The sequence below is a fragment of the Urtica dioica genome, chromosome 1 (assembly GCF_054948205.1).
Source record: "Urtica dioica subsp. dioica isolate 48M chromosome 1, U.dioica_male_clone48M_v1_H2, whole genome shotgun sequence".
In the NCBI taxonomy this organism is placed as follows: domain Eukaryota; kingdom Viridiplantae; phylum Streptophyta; class Magnoliopsida; order Rosales; family Urticaceae; genus Urtica; species Urtica dioica.
Window position 1 is genome coordinate 14,640,968 of NC_142756.1, and position 6,000 is coordinate 14,646,967.

Genomic DNA, 6,000 nt, shown 5'->3' on the forward strand with positions numbered 1-6,000 from the left:
ATTCGTAACTAGTTCACAACATTAAATTGATCTTTTATTTTAGTTTGAATTATTTAGAATGTAAGAGTTATAAGCTTTTGGAATTGTGGAAAAAATAATAGTTGAATTTTAAATATATCAGAAATTAATACAATTTGATTCCTTTTGAGTTTTTAATATGAATTTTACATGTTTACAATATATATTAATGAAATACAAAAACTATACCGTGTATCTATGTAAAAATCTTTAATTATATACACATTATGTTTCCTTACAAAACAGGTAGACTCTACATGTATTGCCTATCGACCAGAAAAAATAAAATTGAATTATGATTCATTCATTCCTGTTTTAATAAAAGTGGGGAATCGGAATTATTTTGGTGATTAGTGGTAAACTAGTAGTTCAATAGCACAATTTTCTTTTAAAAAATAATCAAAATTTTATTTTTTTAGAAAAATAGATCGAAGTAAATTAAATTAGTTAAATTGATTTAATTTATTTCGGCTGGTAAACTATTTATTTTTTTAATAAAATAAAATTTTTGCTAAAATATAAAAAAAAAAAATTGACTAGTTGCAATTTTTTTTTCTTTGTTTCCAAACGAGCAGAGCTCACTTATATTTACATATATATATATATATATATATATATATATATATATATATATATATATATATCACAACGTTGTTGCATATTTCCCATTTTTCAGTGACGCTGTGAAATTCTATCATGCGATAGTGATTAGGAATAAAAAAAAGAAGAAATTATCCATTTGCATAATTACATTCCAATAAAACTATGGTGGTATGTTTCTTACTCGTAAAGTGTATCTTATAGTTTTCTCTGTTCAAGAATCAAAATTCAATCGGAAAATTGAATTATGAGTATTTCCTTTTTGGGAAAATTGGGGAATCAGAATTCACTTTGGTAATTGGTGGGTTGGCTCCACATTTATAATGCTAAATCAATTATGGAAGAATCATTTTTTGTCTTTTTCTTTCATTATTTTCTTTCTTATCAAATTAACGAGTAATGCAGAAGCTTACTTAAATCATGTATAATAAATATAGCTGTTTCGTACCACCCATATTTTCAGTGACAAAAATTCTATCATATATAACTTTTTACACCGACAAATTATCCGTTCATTCCAATAAGCTATTGTCGTTCTATATACGCTCGTAAATTAATTCTTATAGTTAAATTAATGTTAACAATTTCATAGAAATAATAAATATGTTAGCCTATATCCGATTATCATTATTTTATAAACTTTTTCATTAATTTGTGGGCAAGTTGTAATTTTGCATAAAAGGACCAACTAATTTTACCGTTGTATAAGAAAATATAGGGATATATTGACACCATTTAACATATTGTTTGTAGTGATATATTTTGTGTTGTTGGTCAAATAATAATGCACGTTTGTTCCTCTATTCCTAACGTGCAATGATAGTCACTGCATATGCTTAGTTTTTGTAAAGAAGGCCAATGGGATCCACAATATTTTATCAAATCAGTTAAAGGTGCGGTCTTAATATAATATATATATATATATATATATATTAAAAGTCCCTTAAAGTTGTAGTATACAAAAACAGACAATAGTATCCATAGGTCTCTATTTAACGTCCCAACCCACTCTTATATCTATTTGATTCCATTTTTGATTAATCAAAGATTGCAATTAGTTGTTATATAGTTTTCTACTAGATTGTCATTTATTAGAGACGAATTTATAGCCGATATGGGGGCCACTGTAAACGGTAGGATGTCGAGATTATTAGCAGACAAAATACATGCATAAAATACTCATTTGGGGTGAGATCAATTAGAATATGTTTTCCTTAGTATTATAATATTTACGTATTAGATATATGTTATAGTTTCTTTACATATCATTGCTTAAAAAGCAACGTTTAAGCTGATATATAGGAACCAAGCTTATGTATTGGAGAACCAAGCTGTTTAATGAGAATTTCATCTCTTTATTAAAAAGAAGCAAGAAAAAAGAAAAAGAAAAATGATATATAGGGTTTTGTGTGTGTGTGTGTGTGTGATTAAGATGACGGTGTGACTTGGGTGTTGATATGTAGCGGATTAAGAAAGACATAGAACAATGTACCGTGTTGAAAAATTAATAAATAAGCAGCTTCATTAGATATACTTTGAGGGCTTTGTCTCCATTAACAACAGTGTCATTCTCTTGTGCCCTATAAAATAATATATTATATTGACTTATATGCATGGCTTTGACGATGAATTTACTTTTCCTAATAAAAGGATTCTCAAATTATTGAAGGAATTAAGCTGCAGAACCCACCGACTGTCGGTAGCAATATAGTATCTAGATATGATGCTCTTGAGACTAGAATATTAATTAGCTAACCGGCGGGAGACTCGGGGGAGCACCAAGGACCATCTTCGAATGGGCCTCGGTACAAACCTAATGATTGGTACGTAAAAATCGAATACGAGATTATATCAAAACCATGATCTTTTAAAACTTTTATTTTACTAAAATCTATTAATTGGTTTTTATTCGAAAACTATAATTAATAATTGAGGAATTTGTCATTAAATAATTATGTTTATTGACAAACTTGATAATAGTTTTGGAATTAGAAACAATTAATAATTTTTTGGCAAAATAAAAATTTTAAATGGTGTTGATTTTTGGACTTCGTTCTCCATTCACACGCATTTATTTGGGCCCAAATTAAAATTAATTTGACCTAGACCCATGAAACTAACCCGCATACTAACCCCCAATTCGATCTCGAGAACAATTCGTTAGCCGAGCTAACCTTGATAAAGGTCAGATAGGCCGCATTCTCGAGTTCATCTTTTTATTAGAGATCAAATATTTTTCATAAGTGTCGTTTATGTCTATTAAACGACAAGTTGAACAAGTTGTTTTTCCTTTATTTGTTTCAATGTATTTTCCTTTATTTTCTTTATGTTTCATGGCTATATAAAGCCTTATACTTGTACTTTTCTCAGAAGATTGGAATAAACATTTTCACTCTCAATCATTCAAGATGAGAGTTAGTTTTCCCCAATTCTCAAATCCAATTTCTATCTATCCTAACCTAGAAATGTAATATTTTTCAAAGGTCAACTCGTTCATCAAACCATTCAACCGTCTCCCTAAAGATCCGGACAATGCATACTAACCGCATAACAAACCCTTCAATTGTTCTATCCAGACTGGGTCAGAAGGTGACACGTGGCCTCGAGAAGACCGACGAGATCCGCTTTTGACACGCGACATGGCCCTAGAAGAAGATAAGAGCTCGCCAACCATCATCTCCTGCAGCTATAAATACAAGATCATGAAACATATTTCCGCACATTACATTTAACCTATACTTTTGATATTCATCTTATGTTCTTGAGCTCGTTGTTCTATAACTTTCAATCGTTTAGCTATTGTTCTTCAACATTCATATCCATTAAAAAGGTTCACAGCCATATTTTATCAATTTAGCTTCTTTCGTTCATTTTTATTCATAATTTTGGAACTGGATTTAATATCGTTACGGAATTCTGAGACATCTTTATAAATCTAAATCGACTCATTTTTTATCACGAATAGTCGAGACTGCTTTGAGGTGATTTTTTCCGTCAATATATATTTGGAATTAGGCACCCATACTCGACACCACGGTTGTCAATACTCTAATCAAAATGTATGTTCGGACCACCCTTAGTGAAAGTAAAAGCTAGGTCCTATTAACTGGTGTCCAAGAAAAAATTAGAAAGTAAACAAATCTAAAATAAATGTATTTTTAAAATTTTCGATAAGAAAATGCAGAAGAGAAAGGATCACATTGATTGCATCGAAGTCATAAAGAAAACAATAGTTTATGAGAGGAAATAATTAAGACGCGACAAAATACGATGAATATCGTGTTTATTTCGGTGAGAATCGAGAGAAAAATTCAATGAGTGAAGAAAGCCGAGAGAGAAATAAAATAAAGCTTCATAAAATGAAAATTGGGAATTGTATATCTTTCTTGAAAATCTAGGTCAAAGCTTCTCAAAGAAGCCTCAATATCTAGCGGCGAATATGTAGCCCATTAATCATAGACATTAAAGTCTAATTGATTTTGAATCATGAATGTCACTTCATTAAAGTCTTGTGGCTCATAAGGCTTGTACTTTGTACTACAAAATTGATCGTAAAAATGCTAGATCACATCCTTGAATTTGTTTCTTAGATTGTAAGTAGCTTTTAAAATTGGATGAGACAATCAAATAATTTTTTTGTCACCATTTTAAAACAACATCGACATTCTCACCATAATAGCCCCAGAGAGTTCGAGCTATTTAAGACTCGAGGAGCTGATAAAGTGAAAGAACGTTTAGTCCGTAAAATAAGGATGTAAGTGTAACCTTACAAGCATAACCTTGAATAAATGAGGAATTGGTGGGTCAATAGGAATAGCCAAACCATAGAAAGAACGAGACCGCAAACCAAGAAAATAAATATCCGACTCGACTGTTAATTACAAGCTTAAAGACGACCAAGGACACGTAACTCGGTAGATATCACTAGAAAATAAGTATATAAAATCACGCGTCCGGCAGTTCACATTCGATAAATGTAAATATTGCGGATCTTTACAAAAGTAAAATGGACTCTCACATTTACATTTGAACTCATCAATCACGTATTCTCACAACATCGTCAATATTTATTTTCTCTCTTTGATTAGATACGCCTGTCGTAAAGAATTTTCGTCATATCTTGTTCTTTTTGCGCCGAATAAGTATATTATAATATTTTTATTTACTTAGTTCTATAATACTTTGGTGTTTAGTGAATATATGCTATAATTTAGTTACATATCATTCCTTCTATTCGATAACATGGATGACTCAAAAGCAATGTTTATAGATTTGATAGCCTTGATAACATATACGTTTTAATACGTTTAAGTCTACGGTGAAACTTGGGTATCGATACTATACTGGAGCATATCAAGGAATAATTTACGACATGTAACGCGTGTTAAAAAAGTAATCGTATCCATGTATGAATTAGCCAACTAAAGCAGCTTCATTGGATATATTTGGAGAACTTTGTCTCCGTTAACCATACATGGTCTCCTAAAAATGAACACGAGTACTACTAGATTATATATATATATATATATATATATATATATATATATATATATATATATATATTATTTTACCAAAATCTACTAAAATTGTTTTCTTTTCATATCTATAGTTAACTTTGTCACATAATTTTATAAATTTTCACAAAATTATATTTTATATGATAAATTTATCATAAAATTTAGTATTTTATGATGGGTTTAATTTCTTGACCAATATTTGATAATAAATATATTAAGATATAATTTCTTTTTTATTTAGATAAAAATCATCCAAAATAATCATATGATTATATCAATGCCCTTTAAAAAATCTATTACATAATGATGATTATTTACTTATCCTAAATCCTAATCAAAGTAACGACCCACCAACTGTCGGTAGCAATATAGTATCTAACTTTGATGCTGGAGACTCTAATGTAATTCCTTTTTATAATACATTTTTTTTATTTGAAAAACCGTAATCTGTTTCATATTTTATGTATCAGGAAATATTGTTGCGACTCAAACATCATTGGGGCTTTCATACGCACGAGTGCACTACTTTTCTTTCAAATACTAATAATGATACAAATGATATAACCGCATTCACATAAAATTATGATTAACAGTTAGCATACTGTTTTCAAGACGTACACTATTTGATCCAGGCTGTTTATTTATTGTCCTCATCTACCTAGTCTAATTTATATAGTGTCATCACTTTGTAATTTTATTTTTTTTTATTGTGCGTGCGCTGTTTTTTTTTTTTTTTTTTTTTAATTTTATTTTATCCACAATTATTCAGCCAGTTGATTATCAAAATAACCAAAATTTTACTAACAAAATAACCAAAATTTTACAATTTTAACAAAATAGCTATATCAGAATGAAACGAGACAAG